Source organism: Haemorhous mexicanus, chromosome 4 (assembly GCF_027477595.1).
Source record: "Haemorhous mexicanus isolate bHaeMex1 chromosome 4, bHaeMex1.pri, whole genome shotgun sequence".
NCBI classification, from domain to species: Eukaryota; Metazoa; Chordata; class Aves; order Passeriformes; family Fringillidae; genus Haemorhous; species Haemorhous mexicanus.
Window position 1 is genome coordinate 13045215 of NC_082344.1, and position 22160 is coordinate 13067374.

The window sequence follows — 22160 nt, forward strand, 5'->3', positions numbered from 1 at the left end:
AATGTTGAGATAATACAGTAAAATTTATCTTCTTTATACCTATGGACTTTTGAATTTCAATTCACCAGGTCTCAGAATATCAAGGTTTCACCTATAATGAAAAGTTTCTAAATATTGTTCTGAGCCAGCTTTTAGAGGCATCCTGACCAACAGCATAATAAAATCTCAAATTGATTACTGAATTCAAAGAATGTGTCATTGTCTTCCTTCACTGAGAATCTGAAGAAATTTAAGGAACCTTACTGAGGTATCCACATAGCTAGCTAGTGCTTGACAAGTAATATCCCACTTAAAGACTACTCACTGAAACCTTTTTCTTTTCTTTTTTTAATTAATGGAGGAATCAGAGGCAGAAGTTGTCACCATGATGGCAAATTATGTAGAACTGTTGTGAGAGTAGTTGAGAGAACAGTCTTGACCTTTCTTCCAATTTCTAATCAATGTTTGCATTGATGCACACAAATGAACAGTTAAGTGGCAATCATGCTGCTCACTTTATACACTGCTATGCTGAAGAGCTTGGGAATCGTTAAATGCAGCTCACCTTAATCTTCTTCTAGAAGCACAGGTGTGTAACGTGTCAACAGAGCTAATCAGAATTTAGGCTCTCTTACAACCTGCTGATCTGGAGAATGCAAAAAACCTCATCAAGATGGTCTGGCAAGCCCTAGCTGGAAACCAAGGTCTCCATGGCTCCTGAAATGTGGCCTGGCCTAAGGGCAGCTCTATCTACTGACTTCATATCTCACATTCCAAGAAACAGGCTAAAAGAGCCACCCAAGACAAAAAGCAAATAAACAAACACAACCAAAAGAATCCAAAACATACCACAAACACTACCTATACATGCCTGATCTTTAAAGAAAAAAAAAATTCTATCTTTTTTTTTTTGCTTTGTTACTATTTAATTGAAAATACTGTGTTTACTCCAGTTTTATGGAACATTTCACTCTAAATTTCTACTCCTTCCCTCATTTGTAAATGTTTAATTACTTACTGAACTTGAAGATGTTTCTGTTTCAGAGTGGAAGAAGAAAATAAGAAAAATCTTCACCTGTAATTTGTCTTTTTCTTTTTAATTCGAAATGGAAAAGGTCATTTTTCTACAAAAAATACTAAGGATATATTAATGCAAGGGAATGAATCAAAATGGAAACACCTGACTCTGGACATTTCTGAAGTTTAATTTATTTTAAACCATTGCCAAAAAGTAACATTTTTCCCTTGATTTTATTCTACAATTCATACTTAAGTATGCCTTTTATTATTCTGAAAGGAGTAACAGCCAGCAATACATCAAAATGAACACTTCAGTTTCACATATTCCATTTTCCCATTTTACAAGCCATGAAAATATTACTTAATAGGCAACACCTGACTTCCTTCAACACTTTTCTATCAACTTTGGATCAGAAAATATATATTCCTGTACCAGTAGAACATTTGAGTATGTACAGCTTTGGAACTCCTGCAAGGCTGGAAAGAAAAGAGAAGCAGCCAGCAACATTTAAGAGCAACACTTTGTTGAGGAGATATTTCACACAGTTCCATATTTCACTGGTTGTTCTAAAAATTTTAGAAATTCCCCTCAGGGACAACTTAAAGTAATAAACAAAAATCCCATACAAGACTCAATACCAGGCCTTTTTTTCTTTTAGCTACACAATTCTAAAAGTCACTTCTGACTTTAACAATATAGGCTCCTAACTTTAAATAGGAAAAGTCTTAATATATCTGAAAGGTGGACAGTGATATTTTAGTTTTCCCATACATATGGAAAGAGGTACAGAAAGTCTAATTTAGAGATCCTAAGCTGACATCAGCAAGATTCCATCATTCCAGTAAAAGGGAATGACCTTGATGTGAGGTTTCAGTGTAGATCTTCAGGATCTACTGCCCTAGAAGACAGCAGTCACAATTTAGGTAGGTCTAGCACCAGAAAAAAAAAAGAAAAAAAAAAAAAAAAACAACAAAAACAACAAAAACACCAAACAACTATCATCTTGTTTCAGAGACGAGAACTCCTTTCTGACAAAAAGGACAGACATAGGAATAGCAACGTTAATCTTGTGGAATGCAAAATTCAGTGCAAAACTTCCTTATGTTTAGTGATCTTTTCCATAAAGCAGAGAGACCAAAGAGGCACATGAAGGAATAAATCTGTTAGAGCAGGGTCCCCAAAAAATTCTCATTCATGATAACCAGAGGAAGATGAAGATCATGGAAGCACAGTTCCCATCTCCTTAACCAGAATTTCTAGCATGCATAGGAACACCTGTTGATTAGAGTTTTTAGCCTGTAATGTTTACATACAAATCATGCTGCTTCCTTCATAGGAGCAAAGCCATGCTTTCAGGTTATGTTTCCCTACACAGTGAGCTGGGAACAATGTTTTAAAATGTGCAACCACAAATACTTGGCTAAAGGATACAGCTGAGCATTGAAATGATCCTTAAAAAGACACTTTCAATTTTGAGCTTTACACTCAAAAATTATGACCTTCTAAAAGAAAGGTGGAGAATAGGGCATATAATTAAAAAATAACTGAGTATGCAATTAAGAAAACAAGTAACAAAATAATAGTATTTTTTTTGTCATTCCTAATTTGCCTACTTTATATAAATTAAATAATGTATTCAAAACCTCTTTTGAAAAACACTTAGAAGAACATTCCTTCATTCAACAAAAAAGCACATTTAAAATACTGTAAAATGGAGCTGAAAACATTCAAATTAGCTTGCACATATGCAAAAAAAAAAAAAAAAACAAAACCTTGGATTCCTTATTATTCTTGTGGCAGCTAAAGAGACATCTTGGAAGAATATTTCCAGTTCCTTTCAAATTTTGGAAGAGGATAACATCATTAGTAGGTCAGACAATTATCCAACTTATTTCCACCACCAAGCAGAAACAAACTGGAATTATTTCCTCATAAACTGAATGAAGTTTGAATTAAATTCTGAAATGTGAAGGCAGTGACATAGAGGCTAAAAAAATAGGCAGTTCACAGATTAGACAAAAAAAAATTTGTGTCAACTATGAAACTGGGGCATAGGGGGAGCACAGATTCAAAAATCAGACTCTCCATGAATAAAATAAAATTTAAAAGACAACACATTCCTGTCAATGATACTGTTGATTCTGGTCTCATGTCACTTTAAGGGTTCATTCAACCTGGTTGAAATAATGTATCACTGAAAATAATGTATCACTGAATAACAAAGGACAGAATAATGAATAAGGTATGAAAGTTCATCCTACCCTTTTTTTTTTTTGCAATTTTATCAGGGGCAGAAAGGGGCAGGTACAAGGGAACATGACCTACTGCTTCACACAGTAAAAAGACCTGGTCTTCCCAACAAAGACATTCAGAACATTTCAGATATGAATCTACTTCAAAGTGGATTCCCACCAACATGTGACCCCTTGTAATGAAAAAGTAGTCATACTAAATCTACCAATACAGAGAAAAATACAATACACCCGTGGAACAGAATGGCCCATCTGCACTTTTAGAGTTATTATATAGAATCTCTTAGCAGTTTAGCATTAGATCAATGCTTGTAACAGTATAAAGCAAGCAAGCAGATTGGTAGCTACCTGTATAATCAGAACAAGGCAAGTTTTTCAGGTGAAATACAAAGCTTTTCTGTCTCTCTTCAACAAACATATTTTAACTTATGTCACAGTAGACAGGGTAGAGCACTGAGTCTTCTGTGACAGGGAAGGAACAGAAATTTTGAACTCACAGTGCCTTTTTTAGAACCACAGAATTCCAGGCTGCAAAGGACTCCCAGGCTCATTAGATCCAACCCTTCTCGGCAAAAGCACCATCTAGGCAAGACAGTTCAGCAACCTGTCCACCTGAATTTTAAAAGCATCCAAATTTGGAGAATCCACCACTTCCTTTGGGAGATTATTCCAACTAGTTGATCTTATTGTGAAAAATTCTCCTCTTGTGCCTAGTAGCAATCTCCCCAGGAGTAACTCTTACCCATTAGTTTTCTTCTTTTCCATGTGACTCCTTGTAAATATAGGGATCTCCATCTTCTCTGCAGCCACACACTGGAATGTGGTAAGAGTCTCCACTAAGCATACCACTAAAACCTATCCCTGAGGACCACATTTACACATCTTCTAAATGCCTCCAGGAATGGTGGCTCCACCACTTCCTGGGCAGCCTGTTCCAATGCTGAAAATCTTTAGGTGAATAATTTTTCCCTAATATCCCATCTAAACCTCCCCTGGCAGAACTTGAGGCCTTTTCTCTTATCCTACCACTTCCCAAATGCAATTTTCTCCAACATAGATTACTGAGCATTTAAAAGAATTCCTCAAAGATTTTAGTGGTAACGCATATGAAAACATTTTTTTCCCTTCAATTCACATCTTTTTAAATAGGCTAAACACCTAAGTCTCAATAGTGACTGTTTAAGTGTTAATTATTTTTATGCCACAGGGTCTGTGTCCTAGTTTCCCAGCACAGTTCTCAATCATAAAACTTTTTCAAAACACTAATTTTATAACTTAGAGAATAGATGTGATATTTTCCCCACATGTAAGTTAACTGAAACTGAAATAAGTGAAGCACAATTTGTTCCAACCAGCACCAGAAAAACCTTAAGATCCCACCTTTTCAACTCAATCATACTGTGATCACTGGTGACCACAGAAAGATTCCAAGACAAAACACAGCAAGCACCACCAGTAACTTAAAACCATTTTTAAACTTGAAGATGGGTCTTTAAAGTATTCAGGGGGATTTGCAGGGTCAATGTTGGCACCATGGATCAGAAAAGAATGATGGGTAGAAACAAATACAAAACTCAGGGAACACAGAAGTACTTCCTACACAGCTCACGAAAGCTGTTGTGCTCATTAAAGAGAAGTGCGGTGGAATTTAAGAGTATTCTAACCAATAATTGGGCTTCAGGTAGATGCCATGTGTTGAGCATTCCAGACACCAGTACAAACTCCTTAAAATCTATATAAAACTTCCTAAATAGAAGTAAAGTAGTGTCAATACATATAAAAAGAGGAAGGATGCATCCAAAAAAACCTGTACCACCCTAATGCTTATTCCCATCTTATTGTCTCTCTTCAACTATTTTCATTTCTTAAAAAAGAATATTATATTTCCTTGTTGCTGCATGTATCCCAAAGAATTCATCAGTTTATAAATTGGCTTTACTTAAGATGGCCACACATGGTATTAAAAGCATGTTCAGCAAAGTTGAAGCTACCAAAGCTTTGATAAAACCCAGACCAAGTAACACTGATTAGTCACGAGACTATCAATCAGACTCCTCCTCAAATACAGAAAACCTCATCAGTAAAAACTGATGATACACTCTATTTCTATAAAATGCCAAACAGGTTGATCTCACTGAATCCCATTATTATCTTGGACTACCCTGACATTAATCATCCAAATGTCCCATTACAGTTTAATTGTTTATTTACATTTTCTATGTATCTAGGACATATCCATAAAAATCAAAGACTGTGTCAGCTAAAAGCAGTTCCACCAACTAATTTTGAAATGGTGGTGTGTTCCTGACTATTTAAATTTTAATTTATTTTACTACTTTCTCCTTCCAATTGAGCTGTGTAGCACATCAATAAACCTACATGATCCAAATAAGTCCTGCAAAAAAGCAGTACTGCTGCATCCCATGATCTCTAGTCCAATGAAATCAAGCCACCTGTGGTGGATAGGATATAGGAGCTTGTCACTCACATGCCATGCTGCACTGGTGTCTGCAATGCACTTAACAGAAATAGAATTAATCGCAATTCTCTAAAGAGCTGATCCCTTACACTCAAGTGTAAGGCTGTGAGAAAAAAGGAGACATCAGGGCTAATGCTGAGGCATATCTTCTCTCATGGAAATACTTCAAATGTTTTTGTATGAGGAAGGCTTTTATATCCTTCTGAAACAGTATATAGATATCCTTTTTTGTTTCAGGAGCTTTTGTGTTCTACTTTTGTTCTAGTCTTATAAATATTGCTCTAAAGAAAAGGTCAATGGCAAAAGTCTACAGATACATTCAATAACAGGCAGACATTTCAAACAGTGAGGGGAGCCAAAATCTAAGAACTTAAGTAAGCCTAAAAGCCAGATGCATGTGATTAAAAAAACCAAACAACAACAAACCAGCACACACATGAAAACAGCAACCAAAATCCAAACGAAATGAAAAAAACCCCACTAAGATGTTAACACTAAATTTTTTAAAAAGGGTTAAAAAAATAAAAAAAAAAAAAAAAAACCACCCACAAGACCACATAACCAAACTCTCCCAAACCAAGCACTTGTTTTGATGTATAAAATCTGCCATTGTCTCCTTGCTACAAAGGAAAATAGAACAGTATGATTTCAGCTACACATGGTTTTCCCCATCTTTCACTTCTTCTGAACTTCTATTAGATAGCTAGACAAATGCTCTAAGTATGCCAGTTTTTGATTAATCTAAATAAAAATTCCGTGTCAAAAAGCGTATTTAACTTACCCTAAAAAGCTAATTTGGCTAATACGATATTAGCCAAATCCTTGCCAATCCTTGCCTGTGGCTAGTATTACCAAACTTCTACAAGCAGGCATATAGTAGCAGATTTCAAAGCTTTCTAATGAGGAACTCCACTGTGGTGTACTAATGGGTGGAAAATATAATATGATAAATTTATATAAAAATAAAATAATAGGAAGGTAAAGAGTTAACAGGTTTTGTAGAAGTCACATGTCACAAACTTGGCAGAGTAATCAGAAACACTGGTGTAGCATTAATTAACCTCCTTTTAAAAAAATGTTTACAAAGTCCTTGGCCAATTGCTTGAAAAAACTGCACTGCAAAGACATGAAAGGCAAATATCTTCTAGTAATAGATGCCCAGGTACAACAATGTGTATAGCACCAGCATCAAAACATGACGCAAGGTGGTAACTGAAGGCAGAGCTAAAGGTTTTCAGTATCCCCACCAAGTTCAAATATTAAATGAAATTCAGTGCTGATAAGTGCAAACTGTACACATTTGTCAAAGCACAACCACTTTTATAACACTGGACTTAAAATTAGCTCTCACCACTCAGCAAATAAGTTCAGGTGGCACTGTGGAGAATTCAGCTCAGTTCTCAGGGCTGGTCAGAAAAAGAATGGGAAGAGTAAATAGTGCTCAGTGGAGATACTGAATGAGAGGGCACCATTTTGCCCAAATGTGAGGGTAGGATAGCACTACAGCCTTTCTTATAAATCAGAGGTATTCTGCTTCTTTGGGGAAAAATGAAAATCTCATCTCAGAGTGAGAGATGGGAAAAAAACCTGGCCTTTTTCTTCTTAGCACAACCAGATGCCTGAAGCATGGCTGCTCTTCACTGCTGACCTCCTCTTTTTCATTATATCCCCATGCTGGTGCCAAGACGACTCAAAGAGGCTACCCTTCACTTAATCCCTATAGCACGCAGACCATGGCATCTGTGGTACAGCTGGGCCCTTGAGAGGAGTAAAACAGCCCCCTCCCTGAGGTACCTTCCAGCAGCCATAAAGCACATCCTATGTCAACCCCTCTCAGGAAAGGATATGGACAGAACAAAACAATCCTTTTGCTTCAGTTCCTGAAGGGGCAGTGGGTATGGCAGGCTGGACCCTCTGCCCCTTGAGATTAGCCTGCTCTCAGACCGGGGAGCCACTGCAGTGCAAGCACTAGAGCTATTTAGGATCACTAATGCAACTTAAAGAGCAGCACCTGAAATGCATGCGTATGTATATGCACAGCCACTCTCCCACTTGTGCTAAATACAACCTACAGTAATGAGTATATGGTGGGGAAAGCAGCCTAGCCCAAAGATCTTTAATGGTCCATTTGGCTCCACCGACGAGTTCCTAGGGCTGACTGCCATCAATCACTTTGAAGCTACAAGATGTCTCTAGCTGTACATAGACTCCTTTGGCTTCCCTCCCTCGTGCATCAGCCGGCTCATGAAAGCCTAAACCGAGGTTAATCAGCAGCCCCTGGCTTCAAAATCCTGCTTTAAGCCAAGAATAAAAGTGAGTTTTGTCCGCACTGAATTACTTCAGTAGAGTGTTTTTCCTTAGGATTAGTTAACATTAATGTAAGATGTTCATTTGGCTGGTAACCTAAAACTATTATGTGAGGAGATTGCTGCCGCCATCTACTGACAGCTTCCCTTATAAACAAAATTTAAAGTAACTTAAACCGAGGTTAGTATAAAGTGAGACAAACTGGTGCAATAGAAAAGCCCAGTATGCACAGACTCACAGCCAGACCACACTCTCCATACAACAGAATAACGAAACACGAATAAATACTTCATACAAAGCACAGATCACTTTCAGTTAAGGAAGTTTAACAATAGTATCCTCACAAACTAGTTTACTGCCTTAAACAGAAGAAACCTGATGCAGGTTTGAGGTGGTTTATTTTCTTAATAAAGTGTGGAGGCTTCTTTCTTTGATTACTAATTACTCAGCAAAAAAGAAATGCCAAGATCAATCTCTAACTCTTTCACAGCATGTTCTCTTAGAGTAATACCTCAGTTTAGATTAACATCATCAAAAGGACCGGTTCTGTGATTGGTTTGATACAGTTTTGTTTTCCTAAGAGGTCCTTCACTGGCATGCATTGTGAACCAAAAAAGTTTCAGAGACCAAGAAGCTTTTCCAGCTGCAGTCAATACACTCTTCAAAACACAAACCACAACATTTCCATTATTCTCTTCAGTGCGTCTTCATGGACTGCAGCAGCAGCCATCTCTTAATGCAGCATGTACATACACTGATATTATCAGCCTTCCTCCATCCCTAGGTTTCTTTCATGTGTTAAAAGCTAATATTTAATAAGATAAATACCAAGTGTTTCACTTGCCATCTACTCAGTCATAGACTATTCCACTACAGGACTTGTGCACAGCATTTCAAAGCCTTTCTTGCCTCCAATATAGCTATGAGGTCTTCTCTAACCCAAACCAGATAACTGTTAGAGTCCTCTCTAAAAACCATAGCTTGCATTTCAAGAACTGCCACCCAAGTCCCCCAAAACAGCACAGTATGGAAAGCTAATCAAGTTCTGATCTTGTAAATTTATCTCAAATAATTAATGCACACTCATTCCCAGGACTCTCTGCAGTCATCTGACAGACCCCACACTCTGAGAAACGCCACAGAGCAGCACCAAATCCAGTAAGAGCCACTGAACTGAGACAGAACCACATGGGGATGCTGAATAACATTTTGTTAAATACAGTTATCTAGACAATTATCTAGTGCAAATGAGACTAATACTTGATTACCATCAATTATGTAACTGTAACACATACAATTCTATCTATTACACAATTATAATACAGCAATTGCTTCAACTATTTTTTAAAATTTAAACTGAGCTAATTCTATTAGATAACACTAATTCAGGGATTTGCTCAGATTAAAAGTTTACATTTATCACCCGAGGGTTTACAAATGCAGGTCAGGGATCACAGGACCCTATGATATTAACACTGACAGATACAGGACACAGATGATAAACAAGAAGGCTGGAGAGTTTACACACCACAGACATGCAAGCTTGCATCAGACTACACAAAAGCCAATGAATATTAAATAAAAATATATTATCATTTGAATTTCTGGCAGGCATTATAGCAAAGATTATTTGTAAAGGCAGAACTTTGGATATGATAATGAGATTACATTTTTTATTAAGTGTTTTGTTTTGGTACTTCCTTGGTGGTTTGACAGGTCTATGAACATATTTGTTGTATGCTGGACACAGCTCAGAATCAGAATTTTAAAGAAAACTTCAGGAAAGAACATGAAGGGTACTGGAGACTGGGAAAAATCTTCCCAGTAAAAACAAAAAGTTTGCACAAGGAAGGACAACAATCTGATGCAAAGGAAAGTGTGATGGTCAAAACAAAAAGATAAAAAACTGAGGAAAATGGTTTTGCAAGAGGTCTAATGGATATAACCAAATGCCTTCTTTACCAAGAATAGGAGAAGTATATTTCAGTAAATGAAAAAGCAAAATTAGATTATCCGAGTCCAGACTTCTGGGTGATACATGGTGGGAAAGTTGTCTATCTTAAAAAGAATCTGTAAAACACAAAGATAGCCACAACACAAATACTTAGAAACACATCCCTGTTCAAAGCAATGCTAAAAATTATATGAGCAGCAGGAAGAGAAGTGGTGTTTGCTTCAGCCATCAAAAGCAATGGGAGAAAGAATTTGACATAAAAGATTAAGCAGCTGTTTGAGGCTAACTGAAATTGAATTCATGGCTAAATGCACAGGAATAGGTCTTTGAAAGGCAAGATGAAAGCGCAGTTTGGACAAACAGGTATTGAGGCAAGTCTAGATGCAACTCAGTACTGAAGAATATCCAGTTTAAAGTTACATTTTTCTCACACATGCTTTGACTGTAGGTACACCGCAGCACAGCATTAATCCCTCAAAAGAATAAAATCAATGGAAGAAGTTGAGAATGTTTGTTGCTTCCAACAGCAGCTCACTCTCTGACTGAGGCTCCTTTCTCCCCTAGTCAGTCACACAAACAAGAGATGCTTCTTAGCTCTCATTTAGAAGAGTTTATTCAGTGATTAGTAAAAGACTGTTCTGTAGAGTGCAAGGAATAGCAACAGGACCAGGGAGGATTCTGGGATGGAAATGCAATGGAGGACACTGTAAACAAAGCAATAGTTCAGATATCAAACCGAGTAGTGGGCACAGCTGAGGAAGCAGGCAGGTCAAGGACAAATATACACAAAAGAGGAAGGAGTAAAGCCTGCGTACACCCTGAAAAAAACTTAAGGAAAGGAAGGCATGGAACAAAACAAGAGGTGAAAGCAGACACAGAGGAAAACCAGGAGATAGAACAGATTATCTAAGTGAGAACACATTACAAGAAAGCTCTGACTCCAACAGCTGTGGAAGGGAAGAGAGGACTTTACTGTGTGCAGAAAAAGTCAGTCATATCTGGAGTGAAAAAGCAGCAAGAAAATGGAGACAATCAGATGGCAAAAGGGCAGTAGCGCTTGCCTGGATCCTGTCAAGAAGCCAAATGAGAGATGTAAAGTTCATAGTAAAGATAGAAGCAATTGATGATTCTTATTCCTCAATGGTTATAAATTGCATTTTCAAGTACCATTGGAAAGCAGACTGCAGCAACAGACAGCATATGGACCTTCCTGATCCTGCACAGTCCCCTGGAAACAAAATCCCAGTGTGCCCTTGCTACCGCAAGGAGAGGTGGTCTTCTGCTGACACAGGGCTTTGCATTGGCATTATGCATATTGTGCTCAGCAGGGTTCTGAGGCTAGAGTTTACAGTATTTTTTTAAGAGGAACTGTTAAGAGCTTTTTCTGTGTCTAATAAAACTAATCAGAGAGTCATTTTAAATATTGATACTTCATTAAAGTACTAGAAAGCTAAACACCCTTCTATGAACACATATGCTAAAAATGAAACATTTCAGGAATTTTCTTTTTTCTTCTGGCCTAAGAACAAGTAACAAGGCCAGCCTGAACCCTTGTCTCAGCCGGGCCAGGCCAGGCGGGCTCTGCTGCGGGGTTGAGCCCTATTGGCCACTGGGCAGGAGGAGGGGACGCCATCCGCCCTCGGCATATTATAGCTAAGCCTTAGCTTAGCTGCTGAGGTCTTAGCTGCTCCCCCACCCCTAGCCCAGCCGCAGCTTTGGCTGCAAACCATTGAGCCCAGCTGGGGTCACATGGCTATCTGTTAGCCCTGGGCAAGATATTAACTCTTTTAGTACACAAATAAGACTTACAAACCTTCAATCTTTTCTTAGGTGAGAGAAAAGGACAGAGTGATAACATGTAGAAGAACAATGTAAAAACACTAAAGTCAGTAAAGAAAAAGTCCCAAATTAGAAAGATTTAAAGAGATGCCTCAGTTCTAAGCCAGAATCCTCTTATAAAGCTATAAAAAATACATAACTAATACATCAGACACTTTTTTCCTTGTAATTTTATGAAAGATGAAGCATTCAAATTAAAAATATGAACCAAAGTATCTATACTAAAGCAAACAGATAGTAAAGCAGCTGTGATTCCATAAGAAGTTTGAACAGAGTGATAAAGACCCTTTGCCCCAAGGAGAGAAAAAACCTCTGTTTCCAGAGATAAAAATGATCTTAGAGATAAATAAAAAACCCCTTTACTTTTAAACAGGTCATCCTTAAAATAATACCCCATAAGTTAACATAGCCCATAAACATAGCTATTAAAAAAAAACTGTAAAAAATAAGAGAAACTTTACAATTGCAAGATTTCAAGGCAGCTGCCATTCATAAAAATTAAAAGCCACAAAAAAAAAATTCTTACAGAGAAGTCTCCCTAAATTGACAAGAGAGACTCCTCTCCCTAAGTAAACTAAAAAGAGACTATTCTAAAAGTAATAAACTGACTAAATTATTTCTAGACATTGTTAATAATAAAAAAAAATATATAGGGAAAAAGAGAAGTATTCTAAAAATTTTATTCCAATTCTTATTATTCTTTTCATTTCTATTAATAAAGTTTTCTTTATACCCTTTTTGAGGTTTGAACCTGCTTAGTTGTAAGGGCTTGTCCTGGAGGGGATGGGCCAAGAGCTGGCCATACAGCCACATAATGGACAACAAACATCAAGTCTTAAGAGATAAGAAGCCACAACAAATGATATCCAGGCAGCTTATGGTGAGAAGCAAAGGACTTTGGGACCAATTGGGAGTGGTCATGCAGATCAGGATGGTATAACAGCTCATCATTGGCCAGAAAACATCTAGAATATTCCATGAGGGATTAAAATATATACATATATATATATGTGTGTGTATATTTACACATACATATACATATACACACACACACACACACACATATGTATATATATACACATTGGCCCCACTTCAGGGACTTCTGAAGCAGCCTTTTTATGTTTTGTTTTGCACCCTCGTTTGTGCCCTTTTATTTTTTAATTAACATCTTCAATTTTGGCACTACAGTTGTGCCTGTCCCTTCCTTGTTGCTGTGCCACATGACCACACCTTCATGAAGCTCCCAGAACCAGAGTTTCCTCATGCACCCTGCAGATCCCTCAGGGTGTTGATGCTGGCCCATCTCCGGCCACTCCGCTGCTGGCTGGGTCAGAGATCACCAACAGTAAGACACATGCTGCAACACTTTGCCTTCCTCCTAATCCTATCTCACAGCAGAAAATTAGTTAGCACATTCTAATAAGTGCATTAGTGTTTAGCCAGCACTAAACCAAAGTCATTAATTTGTGCATTAACCAAAAGATCTCAAATTAGCAGACCAAAACAACTACACATCCAAAAATGCCATCACAGCATAACATAAGGGGGAGCAAAACTGGTTTTTTTAACTGATTCTTTAAAAAAAGACCAAAAGTCTTTGAAAGACCAAAGCGACTTTAAACATATAAGACGTCCCACTGACCTGAATGCAAGACTGCAGTAACAGGAAAATACCCTACACAAATGCAGATTCAAAGCCTACATGGCAACATCTCTTCTCTCAACACAATCAAATTGAGTTCTTCACTAAACACTGACTGATATTTACATATTTCTGGATAGCTGTAAATTTATATGCATGTGTATATTGTTATATACCTAACATTCCAACAGTCAGAAGACAACTCACATCCCAGTTAAGTGCAGGCAGAAGCACAGACAACACTGGAGCTGCAAATATTCAAACACATAGGAACTTCTGAACCATGAAGGAGTGATAAGGCTTTCAGAACCACCTGTACCACAGTTTTGTAATTTTTCACTTTCTTCTCCATTTAGCACACTTCCTACTGCAAATCAAAATCTTACTAACACAGCAACAACATACTTCACTGAAACTTAATGGACATAGATTCACTTACCTGCTCCTCAGCTTGCAGAATATGTTCATAATTAATATCATACATGTAGTTTATAGCCAGAGAAAAACCACATTGAGCAATGACATTCAATCCTGAAGGTACTCTACATTGTGCCAGCAGCACTTACGCAGTTGCTCCATCTTTAAACTGACACAGAGCATGCTCTAGAAAATTAAAATGACTGCTGAAAAATGGTTTACAATAAGCACACCCTTAGCTAGAAGAGACACTTTTATTTCAAGATGCCCTGGAGAGATCACTGACTTACAGAATGCTAAACCACACACACACAGAAACTTCATATTCTAACAGATCAGAAAAGACTCTGCTGTCACCTACATGTTCTATGAAAAAACCTTTCCTTAGGATTTTTCCCTCCTGAGAAGCCTCAAGAACAAACTGTAAACAATTCTTATCTGTTGCTGTGGAATGCAACAGGTGGATCTGTGATTGGTCTCATCTGGTTGTTTCTAATTAATAGCCAGTCACAGTTCACCTGTCCAGACTGTCTCGTCAGAGACAAACCTTTGTTATTCATTCCTTTTCTATTCTTAACTAAGCCTTCTCATGAAATCCTTTCTTCTATTCTTTTAGTATAGTTTTAACTATATATCATAAAATAATAAACCAAGCCTTCTGAACATGGAGTCAATTTTCTCGTCTCTTCCCTCACCCTAAGAACCCTGTGAACAATGCATCACTCTGCAGCTTCAATACATATAAAGCAATCTCATTCTGTAAGAATATTTTTAAAATATCAGACTGGAGAGAAAAATACTAAAACTCTACAGCTGTGAAATGGTGAAAATACCTTGTGTATGCTTGCCTGATGCAGATAAGATTCTATGATACATTCACACATTTCTATGGCAGAACTCACATACAACTATGCCATGAAAACTCAAATAATATTTTCACAGATGCATTACATTTAAATTCATATACAAAATGCAGGAGTATGTCATTATTCTATTATTTCTACCTTCCATGGGGTTCTCTGATTATTGGTTAATAAGTCAATCTGAAATTTTACTTCCAGGCTGTTTTTGCCAACTGTTAATAACACATTACACTTGCAATAAGTGCTGTAACAATGTAATTTATGTTAAGCTTCCACATACATTACAAGAAAGCTTGTTTCTATTGACAGTATAACGATTCAGATTTGCTCTTTAAACTCATCTACAAAATCTCAAGCCCAACAATGCACTTGGTTTAACAAAATTTAATTCATTACAAGAGGACTGTAATATTCACCACCTTTTACATAATTCTCTCTGGAATTAGGTCTATTACAGTGTTCTAATTTACATCTGTGTAGTTAAGTCCATGGATTGGCTCTGGCCAATATATAAATCCCTTTAGGTTTAGTTGGCTACCACAACATTGTTTAGGTTACCGGGGGAAAAAAAAAGGACATATTTATAATTTAATGAAATATGACTTCTAGTGCAAGAAACTTTTCCCCATTCATAGCAGCTTTTACTTTAATTTTCAATACTGTCATCTATAAACTAACATTTTTCTACATGATAATTTTTAAAAATCAGTACATCACAACAATCTTAAAAGGCAACTTTTCCTACACAAAAGCAGAATGAGTTTATTGAGCTGTTGCATGGATGAACTGACCTGACAGACTGGAATGGTTACCTCCACAGGATCATTAAACCACAAGCTATGCAAGATTTACACAATGAACACTAACGATTCTCCTAGAGAATTCACTAAAGACCATTGATCAATAATCCATTTTTAAATAAATTCCTAAATACGTATTCAAAAATAAGCAGGAATGTCAATATGTTGGCTCAATAGAATATAATGGGCCCTCTGGAACTATTACTGGGATGCAAAAACATAATTGTACTCTTAGTGTATCTTTTTTGTAACTAGATTGCAAAGTAATTTACAAATCTGCTTAAGTATCAGTGCTACTATTTGGGACTATTAGGATATGGGGAAATGAACCATAGGTGGGTTAGGTACCTTCTTTCTTTACATTACTAGCAATTAATCCAAATTCACACATATATAGCAAATAACAGTTTAGGATGAAATCCAGTCCTGAATTGGCATAAGCATAAAGAAACTGAAAAAGGCCAAAACTCTATGTTTATTCCTTTAGTGAAAAGAAAAACACAAAATTATTCTGAAGAACCTATGAACAGAAAAAAAGGAAATTAAACAGCATGATAAAAATACGCTCTGTTCTCTTGCATTTTATATTGGGGTGTTTTCCTTAAGAAAACCATTGCTACAAATTGTGATCTGCAATTAAAAAAATTAGTACACAATACTGCAATCCTCAGTGAGATCCAAAATTTCTAATCAAAAGTCCCCTCCTATAGTAATGAAACAAGGTACATAAATTTCTAATACTTATTATACACATTCATAACTGATGCTGAGTAATCATTCTCCCGGTATCTTGCTCAAGTTCTGGAAGAAAGTACCTCCCCAGCTTGAACTGGGTAGAAACTAAGTATATAACCCACTTGCCAGATACTTTAGGTGAGTCACAAAGTTGCCAAATTCCACAAGAAATATTTTGGACTGGGATCTATAAGAACTGGTTCAAGATTAGCACAATGCCAAATTTTTCTCTGGAAGCCCTGTCATGCACTAGGTTCCCCAGCCCAGTCACACTGCTGGCCATGGCTTTATGGAGCCCCTTTCCCAACTCTGCCTTCAAAAGCAACTTACACTGAGTGTGTACATAGGATGCAAAGGCCCATCTGCCACTTCCTGGGAAGTGGACACAAGGCCGACATACACATGCTCAAGGTTTGAGGACTTCAAACATGGAAGTTTTAGCAAAATATGCTTCCCATAGGGGATCATATCTATGGTTGGTCAGGCCTCCTCTTAGCAGGACTCGGTGAGAAAATAAAATTTAAATACTAATGGGTTAAGATGAAGACAGGGATGTTATTTGTCAACAACCATCACAGGCAAAACAGGTTCAACCCAGAGATAATTAATTTAAGTTTATACCAATTAAAATAGAGTGGGACAATAAGAAACAAAGACAAGAACTAAAACAGCTTTCTCCAATCTCCTTCTTCCCAAGGTACAGCTTCAAACTCTTTCATTCTCAGCTACTTAACCTCCTTGTCCACACCACTTAAGTGGCACAAGGGAGATAGTGAATGGGGTTATATCAGTCCTTAACAGTTCCTCTCTGCCACTCCTTCCTCCTCATGCTTTTTCCCCTGCTCCAGCATGGAGCCCCTCCTATAGGGTGCAGATATCACAGATCTGCTCCAGTGTGGATCCTCTTCATGGGCTACATCTCCTTTCAAAAGAACCAGCTCCAACATGGATTGGCCATGGGCTTCACATCATTCAGAGTATATCTGCATGCCCCTGCAGAGTCTCCTCCACCTGGAGCAGATCCTCTCCCAACTTTAGTGTTTGCAAAGCTATTTCTCACACCTCCCTTTCCTAAATACATCTTGCTATAACAAATAGCAAAATACATTCCTAATACATTTCCTAAATACATCTTCCTAATACATTACTGCTATAACTTGGCTATCTATAACCAATGCAATATGGTAGGGAAAAAACTGGGGGAGAAAAAAAAACAAAAACAAAAGAACAACCTACTTACCCACACCACACAAAACCACACCAAAGTCTATAAAGGAAAAGAGTTTCACTAACACCAGCAAATGCTGTATTCTGTCTCAGTTCAGAATAACTAACTACACTGCTAGACTGAAAAAACTAAATGTCCTTAAGATGCCTAATTGTCCTGCATCTAAATTTGAAAAACTGGAAGAATGAACCATATTTTCTCCATACACTGAAAATTAATTCCTACACTACTTAAGACTTACAGCACAGATAGATTGGGAGGCATTCTTTGCAATTTCATAGAGAAGATTCTTCTTATACAAGTAATATAATTTATGAACATGTGAACTAAAATTAGTGTCTGCCAGTAAAATATAAATATTTGTATATACAGACGTACATGTGCCTCTGAGAGCAGTTAACAAATACTAACAAATCAGTCTTTGCTTCATGGCAGTGACTTCCAGAGTTAATTGTTCAGCATCCAGATGATCTTCCAAAACATCAAAGTTACTTTTCTTCCATGCCAAGCCACAAGCCAAGTCAAATTCCAACAACAAAAATAGGAACATGTCCTCATTAGTGCTGTTTGGGACATATCTTTCACACACCGCATTAGCAGCCTACTGAAACCTTTGCTAATTCAAGCAAACAGCAGAAAACTGGTGACCGTGCTTATTAAAATGCTTAATACATTTTATCATAAGACTATTTTTTGTTATTATACTGGCAAACTAGCTCTCAAAATTTAAACTGTGATTTCATATTTTGACAATCTGCTTCAGATGAAAAACCTATTCACTTCCAGGATGATATAAAAAGAAAAAAAAAAAATACAGGGTACACTCCCTTCTGTCCTCACAGCAGACAAATTGCTTTGGTTTTACTCAGTATTCCTATAAATTACATCTTTTGAAAAATGATTATGAAGATTCAAGAGAGATTTGTCTTTGTTATTGAAGCTATCCTTTATAGTACCCAACAGATGAAGCTTCTGAAAGTGACTGTTTTACAAATTCCTGGGATATAAGCTGACTAAGAAGTGCTACATCATTTAGTTTGATCCACCATAAGACATTGCCCTTTAATCACTCACTGGTCTCTGTACTGCGTCTGGTACCTTGTAATATTTTAAAACTAAGCACCTGCTATATCTAGTCACACTTGGGTGTGTGATCAGATTCATTTGTCTGGCTTCCATTTCCAAGCTGCTTTGTTATTGTGATCTCCCTAATTAAAGAAAGTACCTGATAAAATCACCTTTTGTCGAATCTCCTGGTTCCTTCCTTAACTTCTGCAAATTTTGAAAATTTGTTTAAACAAGTCAGAATAATATACCGTTTTCTACCACTGACCTGGATGTAGCGTGAAAATCACCCACCTATTTAACTGGTTTCATCAAACTGCAGCATTTCAAGGGAAATTCCCGTTTATTTCCTGCAAGCCTAAATCATTTCAGCAACAAGCCATTAATTTGTGTCTCACTCTCCAAGTTTCTCAAAATGCAGCTTTGAATTTCAAAAGCCTAAGTGGACCTAGTAGCTAATTTCTACAAAACTCACCCACTCCTTTCTTCACTGTTGCAAAGTTGATCAAAACATTTCCTTAAACTGTTTCACTTAAACTTAAAATGCCAAGGCTCCCATGAATATAGGGCATTTGGAAGAACGTGAAGTAGAGAAGAGTAGTTTGAAATTTAAAGCCCTTCACTAAAAATTTCTTCAAGTCACACAGCTGAATGATAATGCATGCAGGTGTGACAAAGGTGTAGCCATGAGCTTGCTGTTACCTACATTAAACTTGTCAGACCATTTACCACCCAGGGGAATGCAGCTGGATTAAACTTCAGCTGTAGAAGCCCTTACATCCCACTGTCTCCTTTTGTTTGCAAACATACAGAAATCTCACAGGCTCCTGAACAGTGCTTTGAAAGCGAACACTGCTTTAAAAATGTACCAGATGTGCAAATTCATTGCTATAATAAGATAAGCCACTATATCATATCAAAAAATCTTTCCAACAAAATACACAGTCTGGCCAGCAGTGCAATAATTTCCATCTAACTGCTGGTCCATACAGTACAAAAATATCCTGGAAGCCAATTATAAAGTACTTACTGTTAACAGGTGAGCATCTCAAGCTTCACACTATCCCCAGTTCTTTCCAGTCCAGTGCTATTTTCCGGCAATCACGGAAGAATGTCCATAGTATCAGACAGAAAGGGTAAGAAAAAGGGCAATTCCACAATTAGTGCCTGTTCATTGCAGAAGATGAGTAGCCTCAACTCCTAAGAAAGCCAATGACAGATGAGGGCTCTCAGCAGCTTGTGCAAGGCTTTCCACTGCATGTCAGGGTCAGAGCCTATTTGAACAAGTCCTTCATATTAGGCCTTTTACAACAAAGGAAGAGAAAATAGCATTCTTTATAACAGATTTAGTTACAAAATCAAATGAAGAAACTGTAGTCAGGGTCTGAAATTGCATCTTGAACATTACCACTATGCCTCATTTAGCTGTGAGATTTTGTTTTCATTATTCCATGGATTTGGTGGAGTAATTCTGGATTTAGACCTGTGTATGTTATGAGCAGACCCTGGGTATGGACTATTTATGAGTCAGCTAAAGGATGTTGATATCATGAAGAAGAGCCAGCAGTACAGAAAGCAAACAATGGATTTTTTTCATTTCTACTCTTCTAATAATAGCGATTTATATTTTTTGTCCCTAAAAGCACAATGCCAATATACCTATCATTAAAAAGGATTACGCAAGTACTCATGTTAGACTAGCACATCCAGAAAAGCAGTAGGAAAATTAATTACCTTATTTTTCATTAGAAAAAGCAGATTTCTTTTCATTCAGCACCACCTTGCCCTCGATTCTGCATGCGAAGAGGTAAGAGATTAATAAAACCAACCTTTTGTCTTTACACACTAAATGCTTCTCAAAAAGGTGAATTAGTTATAAGGTCAGAAAAGAAAATCATTATCAACCAAAACAAGACAGTTTAACTCACTAGCTGCCCATGTCAGATGTCAAATAACTTCCCAGAAGGTTTCTTCTACTCTGCAGCCGGGAGAAGTGGTGACTGCAGCACACACTCAACACTGTTTTCTCAGCTTTTCTCCCTCTTCCTCATACAGGAAGAGAAATAGGCATTTTAGTATGGAACACCTTTTGCTCCCATCATTTCAAGAGGTCAAAACTAATCCATGTTAAAACAGAAACACATTCACTACTGCACTTATATTAGAACATGCTAATATGAATTTATAATTTTCAGAAGATAAAAAGAAGAAGTCAAATGAGGCCTAAATATTTACAGCCACTTTGCTATTACTATTTTGCTACACTTTTTAAAAGTGCTTAACCAGTGGGAATAACATCTTTTTGTTTGTAGACACATGCAGGTATGTACACAAACTTTTGAGAATGGGGAATATTTCACAACTTCACAGTCAGTGAGTGCATCAAAAAACTTTGAAAACTTATTCTTCCATAAACAGATTATTTTTAATATTGCATTATTTTTCTTTTAAAAAACCACACTTTTAAATGTATGAGATCCTCTTTTAAGAAGTGATCTCTAAAGAGATCACATTTGTTTCTGAGATTTTTATCTGTGTATGTTTATAATAGGTTTATGCATACATATAGATACATAAACCTATAATAAACATACATAGATATAAATGTGTATATATAGACACATAAACCTATTGTAAACATACACAGATATAAATGTATACATATAGATACATAAACCTATTATAAACATACATGGATAAAAATCTCAGAAACTCTTTTAAGAAGTGATCTCTAAAGAGAGATCACTTCTTAAAAGAGGAAGAACTCTTTTTAAACAAGAGGTATTCTTTCACATTTTTGAGGGAGCACATGAAATCCTTTACCTCCAGACAGCAGCCAGACTGGAATTGCTCAGGAGCTAAAAGCACATGGGTACCTTAAGGTCATGTTATTCTATAGCTGCATCTGAGGAACACTTGTATTTTCCTAAGCTAGCCACCACTAAAAACATTATATTGAGCAGAAGGATGTCTTGGTTGCAGTAAATAAATACAATAATGAATCATTATTTTAAAAAGTTACGATTTTAGCTGAGGGATAGAAACATTCTTTTTTTGTCTTGAAAATTTCAATTAAGATGTTTCAACAGGCAACATCTGAAAAAGCAGAGTATCTTTTTCCCCACAAGTGGGAGGTTTACATTTACAGGCACTGGGTCTTAGAGTAAGTGTATTCAGTAATAACCTGGGGGGTTTCTTAGAAAAGGAATTTAAGTTCCTGCATCTTTTCAGACCTACTAGTGCAAGGACAACACAGCAAATAATGTAACATGAATTGACACACATCCACCAACTGAAAACTTAAAGTTATCAGATCCAAGTATGTAGCTTTAGAGTAAAAGTACAGGATGCTGCTAAGACTAAATTCCATCCCCCAGAAGCCTGTGGGCACCAGAAGGAAGGAAGGAATCACATTCACACTGCAGCTTTTTCAGATAAAAGATATTTTTCTACAGGATTGGGAAAGTCATTACCTTGTACGTGTGACAAATAAGCAAGTCCAAAGATTAGTCAGACTAACAATGACAAGCCTATCAGTAAACAGGATACACAGTGACTAACATGCCCTGACAGAAAGGG

The 22160-nt window shown here is 37.0% G+C and overlaps 1 protein-coding gene across 10 annotated transcripts in view; it reads right to left on the minus strand.

Annotated features, from left to right (window-relative positions):
* Positions 1-22160, minus strand: part of INPP4B (inositol polyphosphate-4-phosphatase type II B) — a 312388-nt gene that overhangs the window by 252479 nt on the left and 37749 nt on the right. For 6 of the 10 annotated variants that reach the window (XR_009486134.1, XM_059843843.1, XM_059843840.1 and 3 more), the window contains exons 2-3: positions 20316-20374; positions 19612-19668 (exon numbers count right to left, since the gene is read on the minus strand). The exons of the other annotated variants lie outside the window; for them this stretch is intronic. The gene's annotated coding sequence lies outside the window, so the exon portion shown is untranslated. The remainder of the gene's footprint in view (positions 1-19611; positions 19669-20315; positions 20375-22160) is intronic. 10 annotated transcript variants of the gene reach the window in all.